The sequence below is a fragment of the Lolium rigidum genome, chromosome 6 (assembly GCF_022539505.1).
Source record: "Lolium rigidum isolate FL_2022 chromosome 6, APGP_CSIRO_Lrig_0.1, whole genome shotgun sequence".
In the NCBI taxonomy this organism is placed as follows: Eukaryota; Viridiplantae; Streptophyta; class Magnoliopsida; order Poales; family Poaceae; genus Lolium; species Lolium rigidum.
Genome location: NC_061513.1, coordinates 96,338,415 through 96,366,110, shown reverse-complemented (window position 1 = coordinate 96,366,110; position 27,696 = coordinate 96,338,415). Strand labels below are relative to the sequence as shown.

At 42.8% G+C, this 27,696-nt stretch overlaps 1 protein-coding gene across 1 annotated transcript in view; it reads left to right on the top strand.

The window, feature by feature from the left end:
- The first annotated feature begins 303 nt into the window (after positions 1 to 303).
- LOC124662992 (histone deacetylase 15-like) overlaps positions 304 to 27,696 on the top strand; it is a 46,449-nt gene continuing 19,056 nt past the window's right edge. The window contains exons 1-2 of the mRNA XM_047200761.1: positions 304 to 351; positions 847 to 926. The gene's annotated coding sequence lies outside the window, so the exon portion shown is untranslated. The remainder of the gene's footprint in view (positions 352 to 846; positions 927 to 27,696) is intronic.

Below are 27,696 nucleotides of genomic sequence, written 5' to 3'. Positions count from 1 at the left end.
AGGGTTGCTTGAGAGGGATATCTTTGACCTCTACCTCCCTGAGTTCGATAAACCTTGGGTGATTCACTTAAGGGAAACTTGCTACTGTTCTACAAACCTCTGCTCTTGGAGACCCAACACTGTCTACAGGAATAGAAGCGTGCGTAGACATCAGAGGGCTCATGGAGAGGAGGGAGAAGAGGATGTAGGAGGAAGGCCAGAGGTAGGATGGAGGCCGGAGGGAGGGTCACCGGAGGTCGCCCGATAGGAGGAAGGAGCTGTGGAGGATTCTCGGGCATATACCTTGGAGCTGTGGAGGTGTCGGAGACAATGACTACATCTTTGCTTTTGAGCATGTGGTGCTTCCAATTGGTAATGATAGAATAGTGATACTAAGATATGTGCTAGTTTTTTTTTCGAGAAAACGCAAAAATCCTTTGCGTTTCATTTCATTGAAGGGAACAGGGAACGAGCAAAACATACTATTCCCATACTATGTGCTAGTTAGTCTGCTTATGTTTCTAATAGTCGACATTTCTCAACCCATACTATTCCCATTTCAAATCAGTGTTTTCTTTTCTTGGTATTCTAGATCCTTAATATAAATATATATACGTGGCACATGTATTCATCATAATGGAATGAAGATTTGTTTGTTAATATGCCACGGTCCTATTTTTCTTTTAAAAAGCATGTCTGCCTACAACACCTTTTTTAAGGGCACACAAATATTTTCTTTATTTTTGCTAGTGCTTCCATGTGCAGCTCTCTTTGTGATACCCCCCCCCCCCCCATTGCTTTTTTCATTGATGCTTTAGTCCGCACTGCATAATTCTTATTTTGGTGTTTTTTCATGTATGGGTGCAGCTGCAGAATTTGCCCCAGACATCACCATTATATCTGCAGGATTTGATGCAGCAAGGGGTGATCCTCTGGGTTGTTGCGATGTAAGGTTTTTCTCCTAATTTTAATTGCTCAATTCTAAAAAATACCTGTTGTTCCCCCTTTTGTGTATGTCTTCTCTTAGACAACTGTGATGATTCAGGCACACATTTGTACATTCAAGGTGAAATAGATGTCAGGACTCAGGACTTGAGACTTATGCAGAAGATTTTCTTTTCTTAGAATATAGCTGACCCTCTATATTCACACTAGTTGAATGCCCGTGTGTTGTTACGCTTTTAAATAGATTATTTGACCTGTGACTATTTTGGTTATTTTGTCGTGTACGGTTCTAAAGTACTCATAAAATACATGTAGACACAAAATCATTTTCCTTTCATTTTGTTCCATTCTTATTTATCTGTGGGCTTTCTGGTCATGCCACAACTATGTCGACGTGTTCGTCTCTACCAAAAAATAGAAGTTCAACTCATGAGGTATTTCTTACTTTCTACCAAACCTTACGACTGGAAGCTCCACCAAAAGTCTAAAGAAAATTTTACGGTATAAAAATGCCACCGTGCCCCCCTTCTGTTTCGCTGAAGTGTTTAGGTTAATCACTTTACCAAACGAGCCCATCCCTGGAGGAAGAATAGTCATTCTTTGTCATTTCTCATTCATCTATGGTTTCCCTACTCCTTCCAAGATTAGCAAAATCAAACTCCTGTGCATAGTTGGTTCATACCTTTTTATATTTGAAGGAAATTATATCTTTGCTTTATTATTGTAGTGCTATAAATTAGTAATACCTGTAACATCATGATATAAGATTTTTTTTCGTGAAAACGCAAAAGCCTTGCGTTTCGATACATCATGATGTAAGATTCACCTCCCTTTGGTAGTGTGCACAGTCTTATTGAACATGCCTGTTACTGTCTACTTTGCTAGTTCATACATGTAACGATGACAAAAACAACTTGGAATAAAAGAACATCTTTCTATTTCTAGGGAAAAAGAAAAGTATTCCAACATAATATGAATTCAGTGTGTTGATAACGATTTAAACACAAAATGAAATGAATGAAATCGAGTAGTTATCTTCTTTGTATCAGCTAATTTACGGAAACAACATGATGTAATGTACTTCATCTTTTTTTGCATATGCTCCTCACTTGAGAAGATACATTAGACTTAACAAGTTGATATCCATGAACAGGGACGGAGGAAGATGGGGTTGAGCAGAGGCTAAGCCACCTCCAATAATCTACTACTCCTACTTTTCTTCATAAACTCCCTAATACTCAAGCTGATAATTAGTAACTCCTGTAGTTATTTGGGTTATTTTGCCCCCTCAAACATGATAACGCCCCCTACAAGGTTAGTGGTTGGCTCCATCCTTGTTCATGAAACATGTACACAAAACTAAATGAGGAATCACAATAGAATTTACATTCGATTGAATAGAGTCTACACAAATAGCACACTGGAATCAATATATATTACAACTTAAAGGGAAGCATATCATATTAGGAGTGGGGCCTCCGGATTAATTTTTGCAAATGCGGCCCGCCCCAATCACAGACAACTTGAAAAACTTTCAATAATCTGTTGATGCAATAGACCTTATTAATCTATTATGTTAGTTAGTGATGCCGGCGGATTTGAGGCGAAAGAAAATGAGATTAGGCCAGTGAGGTGCTTCATCTGGAGGAATACAAACACAAACCTGCATCCCGTCACCGTCCAGGAGATCTAGGTGGATCGGAGGCAACCGCACCGAGAGAACCTAGCTGCAGCAACGTCTAGTGACATGCCTTTTCCTCTGCTCCGCTGCAAAACGTCCATTGCACGTGCATTGTAGAGGAGAGAACGAGGATGGTGAGCTCGCAGCCAACTGTTTCTCTAGCAATCTCATCTCCTCCTCTGGTTTAGACCTGTAGCAATCAATTAATGAAAGTTCCTATATGGTTAATACAAAATCAAAGCGTTCCAAATGAACTCATTTTAAACAGTGTGAACATGACGTACATTCGACCACACGAAGTAGAATAATGCACATGTAGGCTAAGGTGCGGGAGACAGTTTCAGTTACATGTAACAAAAAGCATGCATGCTAATCTACGTGCTCAATAATATAGAGGGTCGCCCACGAAGTGCTCCTCGGGGTGCGTCACGGTTGTCCCGGCGGTCGGTGGGGTGACCCTCTTTCTCGCACCACCTCCATTGTTATAGGCATCATGATCTGCCTCCTATGCTTCCAGTGCTTCCTCCTCCAGGCTTGCACTTGCGGTATGGCTTGTCGTCCTGGTCCAACCTTCCATCGCGTCCGTATCACCTACTGGCGACATGGGGACCGATGACAGATTGGATCGAAACACGATTTTGGTGACTGATCTATATGGAGGGGTAGTTCTCAAAAAAAATCTGTATGGAAGAGTGGGGTATTTAAGGAGCTTCAAATAGCGACTCGGTGGGTGGAGCCTCGGAGGTCAATCGGGAGTCTTGCGGGTGGGCCAGCTTCCCTGTTTTTGTTTCTCTTGATGCGGTCATCGCGTCGCATGTAGGGAAAGATCAAATCAGGTGGATGTTCTCAGGAAAACAATGAGATTTTATCTGTTACCTTTTTGAATTAGGTTTTGAATTTTCCATCCGACTTGTTTCCATCTGCTGCATTCGCTAAAAAAACACCCGGATGATCGATTTTACTGGGCGTACAAGCAGATGGAGCGAATTAATTGAATTTATTTTTCATTTCATTACTTTTTTAATTGAACCATTATGTCGTGCTCTAATGATTTCTTGCCATAGGTGTGATGTAATTTCAGTCTTTTCATGCAATCATCGATGATTGTGCGGAGGATTCCTTTGCATTTTTAGTACAAGGAGAGGATTCTATTTGTTGTCATATGTGTGACGCTCTATCGAATAAATTCCTTTCCAAGTTAGTTTCCATAATTGATGGATATGATAGGCTCTCTCCAAGCACACATGTAGCAGAAGCTAGCATGCGGTGTTACATTCTGTTTTTTTTCATCCGAAGCAACGGTGATTTGATGGGTGATTGACGGTTAAAATTTCTCCAATGTTTGATATGAAAAGTGACATACCATCCCCAACTCTAATATAATACTCTCTCCATCCCAAAATATAAGGCGTCTAAGGATTAGTTAAAATTCAATGTTTTTAAAGTTTGACCAAATTTATACACAAAAATATAAATATTTACAATGCTAAATCATTATCAATAGATTCAACCTAAAGTATATTTTCTTAATATGTCAATTTGATATTGTAGATGTAAATATTTTTTTCTAAATATTTGGTCAAAGTTTGTAAGGTTTGACTTTTGACCGATCCTTAGACGCCTTATATTTTGGGACGGAGGGAGTAGTATAGATTATGTAGGAAACTGAAGCAGCACAATGTTGTGGGGGAACAACTCCACCGTGTTGCTACAACGAGGACAACACAATTGTTGAAGGAACTGCTTCAACGTGTTGCGCTAGATATCGCTCTAGGGGCGCAATCTAGATGCAATCTAAATACCGCTCAGAATACTCTGGAAACCACACACATAATTAGAGGATCATATTACCTAGAATATAGTAGAAGTGTGTAGAAGCTAGTACTGGATCTTACTTCTGTTTTATTTTTATTTTATTTCATATACTGTCCCTCATCATTCTCCCTTGGTTGTTTAGAACTCGACCTCGAGTTATCTTTATAGAGTGCTTGTTCTGGATGATAAAGATCCAAGTCTGCCACATTGAATATGTTGGATATTCCCATCTCAGTTGGAAGATCTATCATGTAAGCATTATCATTTATCTTCCTTAGAACAGAGAAGGGCCCGTATTTCCACCTTCTAAGTTTCTCTTTGATGTCTAATGGAGGTCCTTCTTTCCGGAGGTATACCATCACCTTATCACCGGCTTTTAGCCTCCGTTTGTGGTCACTTTTCTCCTCCTTGGAGCTATTATGATTTGATTGATTTAGTAGAATGATGATCTTGTGCTTGTTCCAAGTGAAAGAGTAAGAATTTTCCTCCCCTTTGTATGTTATATTCACATCATATTGCGAAGGTCTCCCAAGAAGAACATGACTGGCATCCATATCAACAACATCTCATAACACATTTGTGCGATAGTGCTTGCCCAAAGAGAGTGGTAGGTTGCATTGTTTGGTGACCTTCATATTCACTCCTTTCTTGATCCACGCCCCAAAAGTGTAGGGGTTTGGATGATCATGTGTCTCAAGCTTTAAATGGTTCACCAAATTCTGAGAGAGAAGATTTTCACAGCTGCAACTATCAATCACTAATTTGCATACCTTACCATTCACCGAGAATTTGCTCTCAAATGTTTTCTTCCGTTGTGTGTTGTCGGGCTGTGATGTTGAGCACACGAGGGGCTGAATCATGCATATCACCACTTCTCCCTCCTCTTCACAAACATCTTGTCCTTCTACATCTTCCGATTCATATTCTTCGCCATCTTTGCCATCATGGATTGTTGTGTTGACAAATTTCCTCAATGGGCAATTGCTAGATACATGTCCCTCTTCACCACATTTGCAGCATTTCACCACCGCTCTCTGCCCTACTCTTGCCTCTAGCTTTCTTTTGGACAAGTTGTTTTGCTTTAGGTTGAACGATTTTCTCTTCAACCATATGGGAGTTAGATGAGCCTTTTGTATGAGGATATGGAGCCTTACTTGCGCTTCTTGTCTTCACCAACCTCTCAGCCTTTAAAGCTAGAGCTTGTGCTTGATCAAGGGACCAAATTTGCTGCATCATTAAACGATCCTGGGTAACATCATTGAGACCATTGATGTATCTTGCAACCTGCTGATCTTCAGTTTCAGCAAGGTGGCACCTCACTTGCAACCTTAGGAACTCCTCAGTGTATTCTGAAACGGTTCTATTTCCTTCAACACAGTTCTGAAACTGAATAAATAGGATCTGATCGTAATGGAAAAAATCTTCCTCTCAAAACGTTCTTCATCTGTCACCAAGATCTCACACGAGGTTCTCCTCGTAGTCTACGATCTTCTTGAAGGCGATGCCACCACGCACCAACTCCTCATTTTAGCTTGTATGCGACCAAAGGAACTCTACGATCTTTGGGAATATTCATGACCTCAAAGAAAGTCTCTACTTCATACAACCAACACTACAAGAAAAGTTGCCATGGCCGACGAAGTTGAAGTCGCGCCGTGGTTGCTGGTGTACCATGGCCGACGATTTTGGTCCCTCCGTGGTGCATGTCAAAACTTTTTTTTTCTCGTTCTTGAGGCCACCTAGCCCGACGAAAGCGGCCAAAACGTCGCGTATGGTGGCCCGGGACGTGGTGCATCGCGAATTCTCGGGTTCGCCGGCCGAGTCAACGCAAATCCGCACCGCCGAGGGATGTAGGGCCCAGATGGCAGCCTCTCTGGCATTGTTTTTTTTCTCGATCGCGCCATCTCGTTCAACGTTCTCCGATCGAGCCGTTTACGATGCAGGCCCGCATGTCATCCTCTATGAACCAAAATTCTTTCTATTCTTGGATTTTTTTTGACCCCCTGATTTCTGGCTACTTCCTTTTTCTTTTGATCCCTTGCCGCCTTGGAAACGTTGAGACCGCTGCTGCTAAATGGGACCCGCATGTCATCCTCTATGTGCAATCAACTTTCTTTTCTTGGAGTTTTTTTTGGCACCTCAAATTTGGTCACTTGCCTTTTTCTTTCGATCCCCTGCCGCCTCTCAAACGGTGATACCGCTGCTGCTAACTCGGGACCCGCATGTCATCCTCTATGCACTATAAAACTTTCTTTTCTTGAATTATTTTTGGCACCTCATATTTGGTCACTTGCCTTTTTCTTTCGATCCCCTGCCGCCTCTCAAACGGTGATACCGCTGCTGCTAAATGGGACCCGCATGTCATCCTCTATGTACTATAAAACTTTCCTTTCTTGGAGTTTTTTTTGGCACCTCAAATTTGGTCACTTGCCTTTTTCTTTCGATCCCCTGCCGCCTCTCAAACGGTGATACCGCTGCTGCTAACTGGGACCCGCATGTCATCCTCTATCCCCTGCCGCCTCTCAAACGGTGATCCAATTTTCTACTCCCTGAACATGTTGGTTTGCATGGGACTCGACAGTAGTAAGTCTGCTGTTTCATTTTACATGCTCTGTTATATTGGCTGTTGGTATGCGGCATGCACTCTTTGTTTGCTTATTGTGCGCATTACAATGATCTTGTTATAACGACGAAATGATGAGTTCCAAATTCTTTGGCAAACAATATTGTAGTGTCTTTGCCTTTCCATTGTTGCTGTCTTAACTTGTAATGTCTTTGTTTCAGATATAGGTGCTGCATGGACAACTTAAAAGATTGTCGGATCCCTTCATTGTATTGCTAGGTTTAATTACCATTCAATTTATCTGGGTTCTGTAATATTTTTTCAATGCCTTGCAGCTGATGTAATATTTAGTTAGTTTTTATAGTTCTTTCGCGCATTTTTTCTTTGGTGCTTGTGGTAAGTGAGGCTATCCCTTGATTTATCTAAATCACTGCTGCGTAAATATTCTCAATATCTAAATCACGAATTCCCATCCCTTAAACGGCCCAATTAAGCGAAATCACATATGTGCCGGCCCGCAAAATCCTAAAGCGCCTATTACGCCGGCATATAAACAGCAACTAAACGGGCTGGCCCACTTACTTATTGGGCCAGCCCACTTGATTTAAGGTGGACCCCACCACCTACTGGGCCGGCCCACTTGCTTTTGTGGTGGACCCCACATACAAAATGGGCCGGCCCTTTAAGACGAAAGTGGGTCCCACCTGTGTTTTGGCCCGGCCCACTAGCGTGTTGGGCCGGCCCACTTGCTATATGGTGGACCCCACATACTAAATGGGCCGGCCCTTTAACAGAAAGTGGGACCCACCTGTGTTTTTGGCCCGGTCCACTAGCCTGTTGGGCCGGCCCACTTGCTATAAGGTGGACCCCACATACTAAATGGGCCGGCCCTTTAACAGGAAAGTGGGACCCACAAGTGTTTTGGCCCGGCCCACTTGCTATATGGTGGACCCCTCATACTAAATGGGCCAGCCCTTTAACTGGAAAGTGGGACCCACCTGTGTTTTTGGCCCGGCCCACTATATTGTTGGGCCGACCCACTTCCTATATGGTGGACCCCACATACTAAATGGGCTGGCCCTTTAACAGGAAAGTGGGACCCACCGGTGCTTTTGGCCCGGCCCACTGGCTTGTTGGGCCAGCCCATTTGATCTAATGTGGACCCCACGTACTAAATGGGCCGACCCGATAGCAGGAAAGTGGGACCCACATGCTAATTGGGCCGGCCCACTATCTTCTTGGGCCGGCCCAGTTGCTTTAATGTGGACCCCACTTTGTAAATGGGCCGGCCCGGTACCAGGAAACACTACAAGAGATGGGGGATTTGTTGACGAAAACCCTGGTGACAAAAATGCATACCGTCATGGATGTGTCCTTATAGGTGACGAATTCATCTTTCGTCAAGCATTTAAGGTAATGCTTGACGGTATGATTTGTCGTCAAGAAAAAATCGTCACCCATTACCCAAGCGGGAAGGGCTTCCATCGTGTCTCGTTAATAGGTGACGAAATCAAAGATCGAGGTGACGAAATATTACTAAGTTACTTTATTAAATGTTATTAGTTTTATATATCATGCGTGACCCGGTTGTCGGGAACATATTTAATTAAGTAAAAATTGTGGTTTGGAAGAATCGAACAAGGGCTTCGGCGTGACCGACGAGGAGTCTTACCGCTAAGGTAGATATGGAATTTTGATCCGGATCCGTAAGTAGTCTATTCTACATATTTATTTCAATGGTGTGATCTAGATGTTACGACATAATAATTCCCTTATTAATATTTATGTCGGCCGAGGGTGCCTCGTTTAAGTCGCGCCGCTAGCAGACACGGCCTATATAGGTGCTCTTGCTAACAGTCGAATCGACTAGGGTTCTCGTCGAGGTGAGAAGAATTCCGTGAAGGCTCCATTGTGGTGGCGGCGAGATGCATCATCGGTGAGTTGTCCTGATTGTTTGTTATGTCTAGATTTTTTAATCAGTTGTCAAGATCTGTTCTGAAGAACGTTGGCATGTTCTTAACTGAATTGTAGGCAATGGATCGAAGTTGGATAACTGATGGCACCCGAAGTTCACAACAAAGTACATGGCAGGTGTTAGGGATTTCACCAAGTTTGCGCGAGAACACTTGGACAATACGGATGAACCAATCTTGTGCCCTTGCAAGGACCGCCTAAATCCGATACGTCGAGATATAAAAACGATCGAGGATCACCGCAATTGTTCGAGTATGTCCATGACGTATACAAGATGGACTAGACATGGGGAAGATTTTAGTGATGACGAAGGGCGGGATAGAAACGATGATGGTGCGTATGATAGTGACAACGATGAAGAGGAAGACAATGGTGTTTGTTATGTTGATGATTCGTCTAGTATGATCGATGAACTACGAAGTCCGGAAATAAAGGTCCCGACCTGCCAAATCTGTATGCTAATCTAATTGAGTCGGCGAAAAAGAACTTTATGAGGGATGCACCTCTTTCACTAGGTTGTCGTTCATCATTAAGCTCCTTCATGTCAAATCATACAGCTGGATAACAAACAGAGGATTTGATCTCTTACTTCAGCTTTTACGTAGAGCTTTGCCAGATGTGGACTTTCCCAAATCATATGCCGATGCTAAGAGTGTTCTTTTCGATGTTGGGCTTGGTTATGAGACAATTCATGCATGCAAGTTTGATTGTTCTTTATTTTGGGGAGATCACAAGGACGATACGAACTGCCATGTTTGTGGATTATCAAGATATAGAGACCCTATCTGGAAAAAGAAAATCCCTCACAAGGTGTTAAGGTACTTTCCTATAATTAAAAGGTTGCGGAGACTATTTGTTAAAAAGGAAATGTCGACACATACAAGATGGCACAAAGAGAAGAGGGTTGTTGAGCCCAATGTACTGAGGCACCTCGCTGATGGTGAGGCATGGAAGCACTTTGATGGCAAGTTTGATTGGTTTGCTAAAGATCCTCGTAACATAAGACTAGGTTTTGCCACAGACGGCTTCAATCCTTTTGGAAGTATGAGTAATCCTTACAGTATGTGGCCTGTTTTTGTGATTCCTTACAACTTCCCACCATGGATGTGCATGGATCAATCGAATTACATGATGGCATTGCTAATCCCCGGAAAGTATTCCCCAGGGAAAGATTTTCATGTATTTATGCAGCCACTGATAAAAGATATGATGCAGCTATGGAGTGGTGTGGAGACATTTGATGCATGCACAGAGGAATATTTCCCATTGCATGCTGCGTTTCTTTGGTCTATTCATGATTATCCTGGATATGCCACTATGTCGAGCCGAAGCACAAGAGGATTTCATGCGTGTGTGCATTGCGATGAGAATCCTTGCGCTAAACCTTTGAAAAACAAAATTGGATATATTGGGCATCGGCGATTTCTTGATAAAAAACACCCATACAGAGAAGCGAGACTTTTCAATGGTACAACCGAGATTAGAGATCCACCAAGGAAGTACACACCCAAAGAGGTAGCTGCGAAGGTAGAAATGGTTAAGGATTTTGAACATGGGAAAAATCCAATAAATAGAAAGCGGAAGCGTGCAACTCGTATCCGGTGAACCAACATGGCACCCGAAAGTCAGCTTACATCATCTACCGTACTCGGCGTAACTTAAGATAGCTCACAACTTAGATGTGATGCATATTGAGAAGAACATATGTGACAATATTGTTGGTACACTACTTGAACTTGAGGGCAAGAATAAGGACACCGTTAGTGCTAGAATTGATTTGAGGAAATTCAAAATGTGGAAGAAGTATTGGTTGCGAGAAAATTGAGAAGGATGATGATAATGCAGCGAAGAAGTTATGCGAAGCCCCCTGCACCATGGACGCTTTCGAAGGAACGGAAGAGACATTTGTGTAGGTATTTGGCAAACACTAGGTTCCCGGATGGTTATTGCGCAAGCCGGGGAAGATGTGTGAATATTGATGGTTGTAAGGTTACCGGTATGAAGACGCATGATTGCCACATACTTCGCAGCCGAGTGTTGCCTGGCTGGGCTCAAGGGAATTGCATCTAAGGAAATGTATGTGGCTATTGCAGAGCTAGGAAGATTTTTTAGGGAGCTGTGTGCCAAAACCTTGAAAGTTGATGTGCTGAATCGATTGAAGGTTGAAATTGTTGTGATCCTATGCAAACTTGAGAAGCTCTTCCCCCAGCTTTTTTTTGATGTAATGGTGCACTTAGCTATTCATCTTCCTGACGAGGCTCTTTTGAGGGGTCCTATTCATTATGGTTGGATGTATCCAGTTGAGAGAAGATTAGGTTATCTAAAGTCTACGGTCCGTAACAAAGCAAGGCCGAAGGTTCTATCGCAGAGAGCTACATTGTTGATGAGTGTTTGATTTTTTGCTCTAGATTTTTCAAGGATGGCACAGAAACAAGATTTAACAAAGATGATAGGAACCAAGACATTCGGAGAAAACCTGATCTCGACGAGATGGAAGTATTTTCAGTTGGAGCTAAAGGTCTTGGGAAATCCATTTTGAAACATTTTGACAAGGAATTTGACAAAATGGTTTGGTATGTGCTGAACAACCGTGACGATGTAGAACGTTATATCAAGTAAGTAGTTAGCTTCACTTTAATAACTACTTCTCAATGTTGCGAACATAATTGTCCCGTATTTCATATGTGTTTTTTCTATGTTTCGGTGAATTCCGACAAGAATTGGGAGGTAGTGGTGTGCGTGACATCGAGGAGACGGTTCGGAGAGAGTTTGCAGGTTGGTTTGCAAACCATGTGAGACAGTTGGACAATGCATCAGAAGATTTGAAGTCTCTGGCTGCTGGGCCAGACCGGCGTGTAGTAGTATACGCTGGTTGCAACGTAAAGGGTGCGAGGTTTCGCACGCTTACTCGGGATAAAGACCTGAAGACTCAAAATTCGGGCGTAGCGACTAAGGGATCTTTTGGTGATGCAGATGAGACCGACTACTATGGTGTTCTGCAAGAAGTTCTTGAACTGCGATACGGGACTAACAAACACGGTGACAGGTCCGTGTACTTGTTTCGTTGCGATCGGTTCGACCTTGCGAGCAAGGGTTCGAAGATAAAAGATGATGGTTTTTTTAAAAGCGTTAACACTTCTATCCTATGGTTCAAGAATTCACCATTCATATTGGCCAGTCAAGCTGAAACATGCTTCTATTTGGAGGATACAAAGTTTGGTGATCCGTGGAAAGTGGTGCCGAAGTTCAGCCATAGACATGTGTACGACGTTCCAGAATTAGAAGATGGTAACGATGATGCATTTGTACGGAATGAAGACGCATACCAGGAGGATGAAGGTTCGATCGACCATACATTTCATGATGTTGTCGACCTAGACGAGGAAGCAGATGTGGAAGCGGAGGAGGATGATCATCGTGCTCGCTGAAGTTGTACGTATTCATGATGCTCGTACAATCCGTGAACTAGAGAATGCGGAAGATAGTCCCAATGTTGACATGGATATGAGCGAAGATGAACTAGAGAATCGGGAAGATAGTCTCATTTTGGAAGAGAACATACATGATGACGAGGGAAAAAATTCAGAAGAAGATAGTGATTTAGATTGATAGAAACATGTAATGCATACAACTATATGTTTTGTTCCAAACATTTGAAATGTTCTTATTTAGATGTTTACGATCTCAAACTTGTCATTGAATTATCCAGAAGGTTTTAAGAGCAAATTAATATAAGCAAAAATATGGACAAATATAAGAAAGCCAACATGTCGGTAACATAACTTTGACAATGGTTTTAATTAATCGACACTTGACACGATTACAACCAGCAGCACGATATGACTAACTATTGTTTTAACACAAGCAAAATCGACAATCGCATAAAGAGTCTTACAACTTAATTTAAACCTAAAGGGGCTGCATAGTTGGACACACCGGCACCATGAATCACGGACTAGCTACTCCAGATCGATTTCAGGCACATGGGTAGCAAACAAGTAAACCCCTGCATTTCCCAGGTAAAGCAAGAACAGCATCTTGTCACCCATCTGAAGGTGCTTTTCCTTGTCCATGAACTCCTTCCACCCACTGACGCACATACGACCATCGTCTGAAGAAATTGCGTAGGACGAATGCACCAAAGTACTGGGATGGCACACAATACTGATTGCACCATATTGTTCCATACCTTTAGGAACCAAACGGCTAGGGATTTTCTGTTCCAACAGTAGGGACATAGTTTAGTTAACACTTGTACGTAATGTAGGTCGCAAACTTAATGAAATGATATGATCTCTCGCTTACCACGTGTTTGTTGTAATTTTCAGCTGTTTGTCCAATTCGAGTATGCAGCATTGGGACAAGTAGTGCTCCTTGATCATAATCTCCAGCATTGTGGTACTCAACAAGGTAGTCCAAGTTGTCCACCTGAAGAATGACGGTATGCATCATCCTCCAATTTATCATTGTTCCATCAGTACTACTGAGCGAGTCAACAATGTCACGCTTCGTACGGGACAACTGGTAGTAAGCTGCATAATTAAAATAACTGACATAAGATGGAATAATTAATATGATCAATCATTGTGTCCAAAGGTGGAAAATTACCTGGATGGATTAGTGGTTCGGTTCCGGTTATTACAAGAGTATCCGACCGGATGAGTTAACTCTGAAAATTAACTCCATGCCAACCTTAAAATTGTACACTCTAGCAAATTCGTTCCAAAATCTTCCGTTGATATAGGTTACTGCCAGCTCTGTTGGTAACATTAACAACAAATGCATGGCCATCTTTGGTTTTGAGTGCGGCTTCAAAAGTTGTCCTGTGGGAGGTCCGGACACCATACTTCTTAAGGAAATACGGTCTATAGTAGCAAGGGATGACCTAAATTCAGTAGAGTTAATACAAAAGTAAGTTAAATATGCGTCTACTCGGATAATCACCGAGTCTCAGATCTTGGACTTCTATCAGCACATATCTGAACTTCTATCAGCACATATCTGAACTTCTATCGGCATAGGACTGAACTACCTACAACTATCGTAAAACTGGTATGAACGTAAAAGTTATCACAACTATCGTAAAACTCAACCATAAATAAGCGGTTAATACATATGGTGACCAACAATTATTACACACATCTGAATAATAGTACTAAACTAGCAATCACTACTAGGATCACGTGTTAAACTTTGATGTGGCGGCGAATTAATGAAACATCTGAATGAATTTTAAACTTATAAGTGCATGTACCGTCTTCTCCTCAAAACCCTCTTGTAGTGTTTGCACGAAAAAACCTAACGCGACTCCCCTCCGCCGCACATCCCCTTCTTGTCAAAGCAAAGCTGGACAGTGCAAAAAATATGAAGAAAGATTACCAATCGGAAACAACGATCGATCGCGAGACGTACATGTTATTTACGTACTCCACTAGTAGGCGCCATCCTTGGTCTCGACGCGGAGCGAGAGTCTTACAAGTCTCGCCGGCGAGAGACGTGGCGAGCTGTGGCGGCGAGAGACGTGGCGAGATCCGGCGGCGAGAGACGTGGCGAGATCCGGCGGCGGCTGAAGGAGGTCGTGAAATGATGGCAAGTTATATCGTGGAGTAAATTTCGGTAGGTCAATAGGAGTGCAAATGGGCGGTGCTGGGTTTAGACGTGACAACACGGTCCAATGCGCGTCAGTAGGACTAGACCCGCGTCAGTTTTCTCTTCGTCTGCCGTGTCAATATTTATCCCCTTCCCCCTCCCCTACCGTCTCAATATTCGCACCGCATCCTGGTTTCCACTTTCCACACTTCTCGTCGTCTCCTCTCCCTCATTATCTTCGTCTTCCGCCGCTGCGTCGCCATGGACATGGATGAGCAGCAAATCTACAACTGGACTAGCAAGCGCACAGTCCACATCCACGACGACGAGGACCTGGATGTGGTCTACACCAACGACCCCCGGGAAGTGCGCCGCGTCCTCGACATGTACACGGAGTGGCTCATGGAGGAGGAGCACAAGTTCGTCGGCCTCGACTTCGAGTACACCAACCATCGAGCCGAGGACGAGAAGAAGATCGCCGTGGTTCAACTCTGCATGCGTCGACATGTGCTGGTGTTCCACTACGCAGCGTAAGAACTAATCCCCTTTTTTAATCTTTCGTTTGGGGTTTTTTACTTGCCGACGTTCTGTCTCTCTTTGATTTTCGTTTGACATTGTTCCCGAAAATCAGTACATTCCCGATCTAAATCTGCTACACATTGTTCCAGAAAAGCGAGTACATTCCCGATCTAAATCTGCTACACATTGTTCCCGATTTATTAATTTGTTTCATCTTCGTCTCCTCTGTAGGTTCTTGCATATTTGTAACCGATCCGTGACTAGTACATTACTTTGTTTACTGCAGTGCTAACTGGTGGGAGTCTCCGGCAATCTGCGATTTCTTTCGAGAAGGCGCTATGTTTGCGAGTGTTGACATCCGTGGTGACAAGAGAGTTCTGCGGAGGACATGGCACATGGATATTCCTTCTGAGTACTACGTCGATCTCCAGGACGAGTACTTCAAGTACACTGGTCATGCGAGGGCTGGCATGGCTACCATGGCAGCAAGACTCATTGATTCATGGTTCGGTGATATGAAGAAGAAGTTCCACCACCATCGCCACGGATCGTGGGGGACTTCCCACTTCCAAATATGAACATCGAGTATGCAGCCATTGATGCTTGGGTCTCGTACGAGCTCTACCGCAAGATCGTGGTCGACGAGTCCTGTCGATGGTGGATTGATCATCTCTTCTGCTGCATGACCCCCGATCTTTTGGTTTGGTCTCCCTCCTGCGTGAGGTGCTTTTGGCTAGTAGTCCATTCTTTTGAAGCTGTAAATATTTTGCCATGCTATGTTAACAATTGTCTTGGGAGGTTTCAATTTTATGTTAACAATTGTTCTTTTGAAACTAAATGTTCGAGAGCAGTAGAGTTCTTCAAAATCAAAACATAGCGGACGTAAAAATCACCAAAAATTGTGATTAAAATTTTCTTTATGACTTTTACTCATTTATCTGAAATTTTTCATCGAAAAAATCTCAAAGTGGTGAACAATAACATAATATGGTGTCCCCATGGTGCACATGTGTCGAACGAGGGGTTTTCGGACGAAAAGAGGGGCATGATTTGGCACCCTTGTGCACAATGTGATATCACACCTTGCTTGCTATGGGTTTTGATTTTTGGAGTTGGTGGCATGGTGTCCCCATGGTGGACATGTGTCGAACGAGGGGTTTTCGGCCGAAAAGAGGGAAATCGCCAAAACTGACCAAACCACCATGGATTTGGGGCATGATTTGACACCCTTGTGCACAATGTGATATCACACCTTGCTTGCTATGGGTTTTGATTTTTTGGAGTTGGTGGCTTGGTGTCCCCATGGTGGACATGTGTCGAACGAGGGGTTTTCGGCCGAAAAGAGGGAAATCGCCAAAAACTGACCAAACCACCATGGATTTGGGGCATGATTTGACACCCTTGTGCACATTGTGATATCACACCTTGCTTGCTATGGGTTTTGATTTTTGGAGTTGGTGGCTTGGTGTCCCCATGGTGGACATGTGTCGAACGAGGGGTTTTCGGACGAAAAGAGGGAAATCGCCAAAAACTGACCAAACCACCATGGATTTGGGGCATGATTTGGCACCCTTGTGCACATTGTGATATCACACCTTGCTTGCTATGGGTTTTGATTTTTTGGAGTTGGTGGCATGGTGTCCCCATGGTGGACATGTGTCGAACGAGGGTTTTCGGACGAAAAGAGGGGGAAATCGCCAAAAACTGACCAAACCACCATGGATTTGGGGCATGATTTGGCACCCTTGTGCACATTGTGATATCACACCTTGCTTGCTATGGGTTTTGATTTTTGGAGTTGGTGGCATGGTGTCCCCATGGTGGACATGTGTCGAACGAGGGGTTTTCGGACGAAAAGAGGGGAAATCGCCAAAAGCCGACCAAACCACCATGGATTTGGGGTATGATTTGGCACCCTTGTGCACATTGTGATATCACACCTTGCTTGCTATGGGTTTTGATTTTTGGAGTTGGTGGCTTGGTGTCCCCATGGTGGACATGTGTCGAACGAGGGTTTTCGGACGAAAAGAGGGGAAATCGCCAAAAGCGACCAAACCACCATGGATTTGGGGCATGATTTGCCACACTTGTGCACATTGTGATATCACACCTTGATTGCTATGGGTTTTGATTTTTTGGAGTTGGTGGCATGGTGTCCCCATGGTGGACATGTGTCGAACGAGGGGTTTTCGGACGAAAAGAGGGGAATCGCCAAAAACTGACCAAACCACCATGGATTTGGGGCATGATTTGGCACCCTTATGCACATTGTGATATCACACCTTGCTTGCTATGGGTTTTGATATTTTGGAGTTGGTGGCATGGTGTCCCCATGGTGGACATGTGTCGAACGAGGGGTTTTCGGACGAAAAGAGGGGAAATCGCCAAAAGCTGACCAAACCACCATGGATTTGGGGCATGATTTGACACCCTTGTGCACATTGTGATATCACACCTTGCTTGCTATGAGTTTTGATTTTTTGGAGTTGGTGGCTTGGTGTCCCCATGGTGGACATGTGTCGAACGAGGGGTTTTCGGACGAAAAGAGGGGAAATCGCCAAAAGCTGACCAAACCACCATGGATTTGGGGCATGATTTGGCACCCTTGTGCACATTGTGATATCACACCTTGCTTGCTATGGGTTTTGATTTTTGGAGTTGGTGGCATGGTGTCCCCATGGTGGACATGTGTCGAACGAGGGGTTTTCGGACGAAAAGAGGGGAAATCGCCAAAAGCGACCAAACCACCATGGATTTGGGGAATGATTTGGCACACTTGTGCACATTGTGATATCACACCTTGCTTGCTATGGGTTTTGATTTTTGGAGTTGGTGGCTTGGTGTCCCCATGGTGGACATGTGTCGAACGAGGGGTTTTCGGACGAAAAGAGGGCGAAATCGCCAAAAGCTGACCAAACCACCATGGATTTGGGGCATGATTTGGCACACTTGTGCACATTATGATATCACACCTTGGTTGCTATGGGTTTTGATTTTTGGAGTTGGTTGCTTGGTGTCCCCATGGTGGACATGTGTCGAACGAGGGGTTTTCGGACGAAAAGAGGGAAATCGCCAAAAACTAACCAAACCACCATGGATTTGGGGCATGATTTGGCACACTTGTGCACATTGTGATATCACACCTTGCTTGCTATGGGTTTTGATTTTTTGGAGTTGGTGGCTTGGTGTCCCCATGGTGGACATGTGTCGAACGAGGGGTTTTTGGACGAAAAGAGGGGGAACGCCAAAAGCTGACCAAACCACCATGGATTTGGGGCATTTAACGTCACCACATTACCCTACAACAGAAGTTTCACTTCGAAAAGGTTTGACAACCTCTTAGTGCAATTATGTCAACCTAGGTTTCACCAAACACTCAAACTTTCATATAAAATTGAAAATTTGTTGAAATCTTTCCAAACCTTGTGTATTGGCCAATGTGTGGCTAACACTTTCCATGGAAAATAACAAACTAGAAAAAAATTTGGCATAAGGGTGCATCAACATGTGGGTAATGACGCTAGCATGCTATCTTGGCAGTTTGGTTTGAAAATTTTCAAAAATTCATCCCCTAAACTCAAGAAGAGGCTATGTGTGATCACTAATTCGTATTTCAAATATTTTAGAGTTTTTAATACCCATACTGAAAATTCTGTGCCAGCCCATCCGTCATGCGTGGGACCCATGTCAAAGTAATGGGAAAGTGGACGGACTACATGCAGCAATCCACGTTTTCACACCCACGCGTCGGACGAGAGGAACCCAAACGGCAGCACGTACTCGTATATCCATCGGCCCCATCGTCTCTCCCACCCGCAACTTCTATTCCCCAATCTCCGGCGAAAAACCACTGCTTGCACCTCCACCGGCGCAACACCGACCTCCCCTTCCACCGAAGATCCCGAAGATGAAGCGTGTTCGCGGAGACGAGCCGGAGGCGAGTGCGGTCGTCAACGTCGACGGAGGCGACGGCGATGGTCCGGTAGTAGTCGACGTCGCGGAGGCGGGATCTTCTTCCGCAACTGGAGCCGCTCTTCGCCGCGCCGTGACCGTGGAGGGCTCCGCCCAACCGGCCGTGGTCGCCGTCGCTGATGAGGCCACGGGAGACGTCCTCGCTCCCGCGGCACAAGCAGATGACCAGGGCTTCGATCCGAATGACCCGTTCTACCGCCACTCCAGGCAGTACCGCGAGCTATATGGCCCCAGAGAGTGCGACGAGTTCGAAGAGGAGGCCTCCGACAAGCTGCAGCGAGGTACTCTACTATTCCGATCGATCCCTGTTTTTCTTGATCTTACTTGTTCACCATAGGGTTTGCTCATAGGGTAGATTGATTTGCCCTGTCAACGACTTCTTGTACAAATTGATGATTCTGGGGTTCTTGCTCATCTGATTTATGGTTTGTAGTTAGTAGATCTGTAATATTTGATGCACATCTTGATTCAACTGTAATGATTCCTTTTGTGTGATGAATGATACCTGCTTAGTGTAACGCTCACTGCATTTCAAACTTAAATTCATCCGAATATGAATCATACCAGAGTGATTATGATTACAAGAATTATATTATAGGTACTATTAATTGATCTGATACATGGATTTTATAATCACCATTTGTCTTAAACTGGTGCTTATTTATACGATGAAAGCATAGTGTGTACATCATTTTAATTTGGGGAACAAGTGAATTATCGGTTGCATGTAATTTATGACCATAATTTTTGTTCAATTCCTGCTTATTGACGTCATGAATCCATATTGTTTTATGAATCGAGTACATCTTCGAGGGAACAAATGATTGATCCCTGATCCATGAAATTTATAATCACCATTTTCTCTTAAATTGGTGCTTACTTATAATACTGAAATAATGATTGGACTACCCATGAACAAGTTGTGACAACGAGTTTAAATTGGTGGTTATTTATATTAGTGAAGTAATTATGTATGGTTGGATCTGGATCATAAATGTTGATTCTACATGATTAATTCTTAATAATGTTCATACAAAAATATTTAATGCTTCAATTGTATTTCGAGTTAATTTCCTTCTCTCACTTCTTCTTTACTTTCAAAATCGCGGGAAGACTGCGAGGACGTTGACAGCGACAAGGAGGACCGGGACCGGAAGAGCCGCTTCGTTCTGAAGAAGCTGAAGACTGGCCAGATCCCTTTCCGTCGTAACGGAAAGCCACATTGCCCATTCTGCGGCAGGGTTTTCCCGAACGATCTCGTGTGTCTGATCCAGCACGCGACGGGAGTTGGAAAAGGTAGCAAGCAGAAGCACAATCCTGCTAGCAAGGCGAAGCACGCTGCCTTTGGCAAGTTCCTCAGGGACTACGTCAGGACTGGCCTCATCCCGCTCGTCGGTCCAGCTGTTGGCCCTCATGTTCTCCACTAAATTTAGTTTCGTTTAGTTGTTCCCCTGGAGGTTCATGGTTAAACTATGTCATGTTTCAAAGACTATGTTCTACTTTTGTTATTTGGAACACTGGGCAATCATACCCGGTTGTTTAACTTCCAGCCTAGTGGGCTTGTTCTGTTTTTCCCAAGGCCCGGGGAAGTACATATTAATTTGCAAAAAATGAACAATCCCTTCACACTATACAATGCAGGACCAAATCGGTGAAAATTGAGCTGGCGAGTAGAAAAAATGCAGGACCAAATAGTCAATCGTAAAGTTTACCCCCTACATAATCCCACTATACAATCCCTTCACACAAGAGCGGCCGGGGTAGCGATATGACATAAACACACAATGGGCACACACAAATTGTAGACTAAAACAATTATATCATATGATAAAGATTATATCATAGGATATCAACTGAAACTTCAATACCACCACGGCCGCCCTGGTTGAAAAGAATGAGAACAACATTCCCGGATTCAAAGTTGTACTCCTTAGTAAACTCCGACCAGCGAGGAATCGAACTTCATCCTTCCATCGGTAGTAGTGTAGTATGCACCCCGAGGGTGGTAGCCATAGTCATCAACAAAAAAACATGCCTCCCCGCTTTCGAGAGATATTCAAGGACCTAACAACTTCCTTCGGTATACGCTGAATAATAAAAATTAAATTATATATGGGAAGGATATAAAGGATAACTAAGATTACATAAAGAAAACGAGAATTATACCAGTCCATTGCCCTTCAAATCAGTATTCGTCAAGGTGTGCACAAAAACAACACCAAGACCAAGACCACGCTCACGGAGAAGTTGTTCCTTCTTCAATGTTTGAGCAGAGTAGTAAGCATAACACCTTTAGTGTGGACAAGCTGCAGTTGGAATTTCTGCATACAAATTTAAAATTAATAAAAGAATAAAAAAAGAGGAGATATAACATCAGTTATATTAAAAAAATGGGCACCACATGGTAAAAGATAAAACAGAATTACCATCGACACGATGCTTTTCAGTGCCATCAGGACCTACTGCAAAAATCCCAAACAGTTCAGGAGCACTATCAAACCCAAACATGATACGATCACCAACTTTCAGTGTCGTAGTCATGAAGAAATTTTTGGTATCCGAGTACTAAAAACACGTGTCTTCGAACTGCCTTTCTTAACATGAAATTTGTACTTCACTTCATCCGATGTAACGACAAAGAAGATATTACCAACAAGGTTGTTGAACTGCCTCCTCACAAAACAAGGCACAGTCTGAAAAAACAGTAGAACAAAAATGCAGAAAATAAGGATATAGTCTAGAATCTCGTCAACAAAAAAGATACATTCTAAAAAAGGATATATACCATAAAGTCATCAAATCTGCTTCCAAGATAACAACGAAATGAACCGAGAGTCTCCCGCCTCTGCTCGACAATGATTGCCCATCGAACCACAAACAACACAGTTCATCCTGTGTATATTTAGCAATTACCAAAGCTAGTAAAAAATACGGAGTAGGTAGGGCATATTCATAGAAATCTATCCATAGATCCGAAACCATACACACATATATCCATAGATCTGAACAAACAAGATTATTCGAGAGGACAAAAAGGATTTTCAACAAACGAGAGAAAAAGGAGGTGAGGTGAAGTAGTGACATGTAAAAACATATTTTCCTACCTCTCAAAACAAACGAAAATCTTCAGAGAGAAAAGAGTTTTTCAGCAGAAAAGAGAGAGAAAGAAGATGAAGGAGACTTGCTTCACCGCATGAACAACGGAGGGCGGAAGGCAAAACCAACCAGGGGCATTATAAATACAATAAGTAGTAGTAATCGCCTACAACCGCTATTTAATGAGGTCGTGGGGTAGATGGTGGTTGCTATCCTTTAAGTTATTCAAAAGTCAAACACAAAGTATCTCATGCAAAAATACATTGAATCATAAAGTTGCACTTCAAAATTATTTAAAACCATATGATTTACAACTTCAAATGTACAACAACATGTTGACTACATGCCTTTGTTCGGACTATAGGTTAGGTCAACAATTATGGCATGTTAGTCATTTTTTCAACATACATAAAAAACAAATGCTCATTTGTGGACGAAGTGCACAATTATACCAAAGTAGGCATCACTTCAACACATCAAACTACACCAAACCTCATGAAAAATTTAAATTGAATTTTGCACATGAATGTCACAACATTTACTCAGTCCCACTAGTTACTGATGATTTTACATTGAATTTAGCATTTATTATGAGTTTTACTCGTTTTCTGTCATTTTTTAATAAAAAAATCAACAAACACCTAAAAATGTCAGAAAAATCTGAAACTCCTTAGGCACACATACCTACCCTTCATGACCACTCATAAAAATTTGCAACTCAATCTGAGTATTTGAAGTGCAGCTTGCTTGAAAAAGAGCCCTTCACCGACATGATCGATGTGGGTCCACACATGGATCGACCCAACCAACATGAGGTTCCACAAGTGTTTTCAGACAAAATCTCACATGTGTGAACAATAACATGTATATGTGGGATGTGTTCTCACATATACCTCACATGCAAAAGGTTTTACAACTTCCGGGGTCGACGATTCGACCGTTCTGCCGAAAATGTCCTCACTTGTGTAAATTCACATCAAACTACACCAAACCTCATGAAAAATTTAAATTTGAATTTTGCACATGAATGTCACAACATTTACTCAGTCCCACTAGTTACCGATGATTTTACATTGAATTTAGCATTTATTATGAGTTTTACTCGTTTTCCGTCATTTTTTAATTAAAATATACATGTACAGTTCCATTTTCGAGTAATATTTTTTCTTTCACGGCAAAAACTTGTTCCCTCCAAATTGTAGTACGCCGGCTGCCAAAACGCCCAAATTTTTTGTTCCCTCCACTCCTCCCGCGCACCCCACCTATCAAATATTTCGCCCTCCCTTATATACGTCGTGCCTCTACCCCATGATTTACGAGCATCTTAACTACCCACACACCCGACCTCATCCTCTCGTGCTCACCCCGATCCGGTGTCTTCGCCGGACGTTCATCCATCTCGCATCTATCTCCCCGGCCGGTGGTCGCCATGGCCGGCGGTCGTCGAAACGTCGGGGTGAAGGAAAATCGCACACACACGCCGAAGAAGGCGCCCGGCTCGAAGAAACGCCAAGGTAAATCTGTCGGTGATCGGCTTGTTGTTGTGTTTTTCGGATGGTTAGATCCGGAGATCGGTTTTACATGTCTACCACGCCCGTTTGACCTATATCTAGATCTTGCATATTTGATAGATCCAATCCCGACATCATACGTATAGGGTTTATCGTTTTTATTGCAGAGACAATCATGCCGTGCTATACAATCTTTGCCATCCCGCTGTTGTACAATCTTTTGCATAGACAATTGTTTGCCGAAACACTTAACTGAACTAATTCCAGCCGTTGCCGAAAACAGCCTGACGAGCTACAGTGAACAACGACATTGCTTCAGACTTTTATTCGTCAGTTTCAGAGGGAAGCAGAGTTTGATCTAGAACAATTGTTTGATGTTTTCTATGGAACTAGTTAGTTTGCACGTGCAATGCACGTCTTAACAATGTAATGAAGTTTTTTTAATCATGTACTTTGTTTCATCAGTCTATTTATTTCCACAATTTTTGTTTATCTATGTCTTTCAAAAGTCAAAAATCAAATTTCAGCACATATCTCGAACTTCTATCAGCACATATCTGAACTTCTATCAGCACATATCTGAACTTCTATCGGTATAGGACTGAACTACCGATACCTCATTATGTGTCAATTATTTGTTACGAGTAGATATCTAAAAGCACATGATGTCTGATACGTCTCCAACGTATCGATAATTTCTTGTGTTCCATGCCACATTATTGATGTTATCTACATGTTTTATGCACACTTTATGTCATATTCGTGCATTTTCTGGAACTAACCTATTAACAAGATGCCGAAGTGCCAGTTCCGTTTTCTGCTGTTTTTGGTTTCGGAAATCCTAGTAACGAAATATTCTCGGAATCGGACGAAATCAACGCCAAAGATCTTAGAATCCCGGAAGCATCCGGAACACACCGAGAGGGTCGAAGGGGGGCCACAGGGCCACCAAACCCTACCCCGGCGCAGCCAAGGGGGGGGCGCGCCCCCCTAGGGTGTGGGCCCCCCTTCGACCTTCCTGCGCCGCCTCTTCGCCTATATAAAGCCCCTGGATCAGAAAACCCGAGACGAATTGACGAAACCCACAGAAACCTGCCAGAGCCGCCGCCATCGCGAAGCCAAGATCTGGGGGACAGGATCTCTGTTCCGGCACCCTGCCGGAGCGGGGAAGTGCCCCCGGAAGGCTTCTCCATCGACACCGCTGCCATCTCCACCGCCATCTTCATCACCGCTGCTGCTCCCATGAGGAGGGAGTAGTTCTCCATCGAGGCTCGGGGCTGTACCGGTAGCTATGTGGTTCATCTCTCTCCTATGTGCTTCAATACAATAGTCTCATGAGCTGCCTTACATGATTGAGATTCATATGATGATGCTTGTAATCTAGATGTCATTATGCTAGTCAAGTGAGTTTTACTTATGTGATCTCCGGAGACTCCTCGTCCCACGTGTGTAAAGGTGACGAGTGTGTGCACCGTGTGGGTCTCTTAGGCTAGATTTCACGAATACTTATTCACTTGTTGAATGGTGTAGTGAAGTGCTTATTTATATCTCTTTATGATTGCAGCATGTTGTATCACAATTTATCTATGTGCTACTCTAGTGATGTGTTATTAAAGTAGTTTATTCCTCCTGCACGTGTGTAAAGGTGACAGTGCGTGCACCGTGTTAGTACTTGGTTTATGCTATGATCAAGATCTCTTGTAGATTGCGAAGTTAACTATTACTATGATATATTGATGTGATCTATTCCTCCTACATATGCATGAAGGTGACAGTGTGCATGCTATGCTAGTACTTGGTTTAGTCTGTTGATCTATCTTACACTAAAGGTTACTTAAACATGAGCATTATTGTGGAGCTTGTTAACTCCGGCATTGAGGGTTCGTGTAATCCTACGCAATGTGTTCATCATCCAACAAAAGTGTAGAGTATGCATTTATCTGTTATGTTATGTGATCAATGTTGAGAGTGTCCACTAGTGAAAGTGTAATCCCTAGGCCTTGTTCCTAAATACTGCTGAGTTACTACTGCTTGTTTACTACTGCTGCGTTACTACTGCTGAGTTACTACTGCTTGTTTACTACTGCTGCGTTACTACTGCTGCGTTACTACTGCTTGTTTACTGTCCTGGGCAGAGCACTTTTCTGCCGTTGCTACTACTTATTCATACCACCTGTATTTCACTATCTCTTCGCCGAACTAGTGCACCTATTAGGTGTGTTGGGGACACAAGAGACTTCTTGCTTTGTGGTTGCGGGGTTGCATGAGAGGGATATCTTTGACCTCTTCCTCCCCGAGTTCGATAAACCTTGGGTATCCACTTAAGGGAAACTTGCTTGCTGTTCTACAAACCTCTCGCTCTTGGAGGCCCAACACTGTCTACAAGAATAGAAGCTCCCGTAGACATCAAGCACTTTTACGGCGCCGTTGCCGGGGAGGAAAGGTAAAAGGCTCTCATACTACGGTCTCAGGTAAAGTATTTTTCTGGCGCCGTAGTGTGTGTGCTCGAAGCTATTTCCTTTAGATCCTGCAATTGCATCTTGTTGTTTCTTGTTTACACTAGTTTGGCATAATGTACAAGAGTGAGCTTCTTATTCTATTTCCTGATTTAAAACATGGATTGTTTGATGCGAAAATTAAAAAACCTATGAAATCTTCTTTGCATGCTTGGTAGTAATATTAGTATGAACGCTTTGAACACCATTGTTGACAATAATATAGAAAGTTCTAAGCTTGGGGAAGCTGGTTTTCATGATATTTTTAGTCCCCCAAGCATTGAGGAGAAAATTTTCTTTGATGATACTTTGCCTCCTATTTATGATGATAATGATAGTAGTCTTTTGGTACCACCTGTTATGGAGGATAAATTTGATTATGATTACAATATGCCTCCTACACTTGATGAGAATAATAATGATAGCTACTTTGTTGAATTTGCTCCCACTACAACTAATAAATTTGACTATGCTTATGTGGAGAGTAATAATTTTATGCATGAGACTCATGATAAGAATGCTTTATGTGATAGTTATATTGTTGAGTTTGCTCATGTTGCTACTGAAAGTTATTATGAGAGAGGAAAATATGGTTGTAGAAGTTTTCATGTTACTAAAACACCTCTCTATGTGCTGAAATTTTTGAAGCTATACTTGTTTTATCTTCCTATGCTTGTTACTTTGCTCCTCATGAACTTGTTTATTTACAAGATTCCTATGCATAGGAAGCATGTTAGACTTAAATGTGTTTTGAATTTGCCTCTTGATGCTCTCTTTTGCTTCACATACTATCTTTTGCGAGTGCATCATTAAAACTGCTGAGCCCATCTTAATGGCTATAAAGAAAAGAACTCCTTGGGAGATAACCCATGTGTTATTTTGTTACAGTACTTTGTTTTATATTTGTGTCTTGGAAGTTGTTTACTACTGTAGCAACCTCTCCTTATCTTAGTTTTGTGTTTTGTTGTGCCAAGTAAAGTCTTTGATAGTAAAGTAAGTACTAGATTTGGATTACTGCGCAGAAACAGATTTCTTTGCTGTCACGAATCTGGGTCTAATTCTCTGTAGGTAACTCAGAAAATTATGCCAATTTACGTGAGTGATCCTCAGATATGTACGCAACCTTCATTCAATTTGAGCATTTTCATTTGAGCAAGTCTGGTGGCCTAATAAAATCCATCTTTACGGACTGTTCTGTTTTGACAGATTCTGCCTTTTATTTCGCATTGCCTCTTTTGCTATGTTGGATGAATTTCTTTGATCCATTAATGTCCAGTAGCTTTATGCAATGTCCAGAAGTGTTAAGAATGATTGTGTCACCTCTGAACATGTTAATTTTTATTGTCCACTAACCCTCTAATGAGTTGTTTCGAGTTTGGTGTGGAGGAAGTTTTCAAGGGTCAAGAGAGGAGGATGATATACTACGATCAAGAAGAGTGAAAAGTCTAAGCTTGGGGATGCACCCGGTGGTTCACCCCTGCATATATCAAGAAGACTCAAGCATCTAAGCTTGGGGATGCCCAAGGCATCCCCTTCTTCATCGACAAATTATCAGGT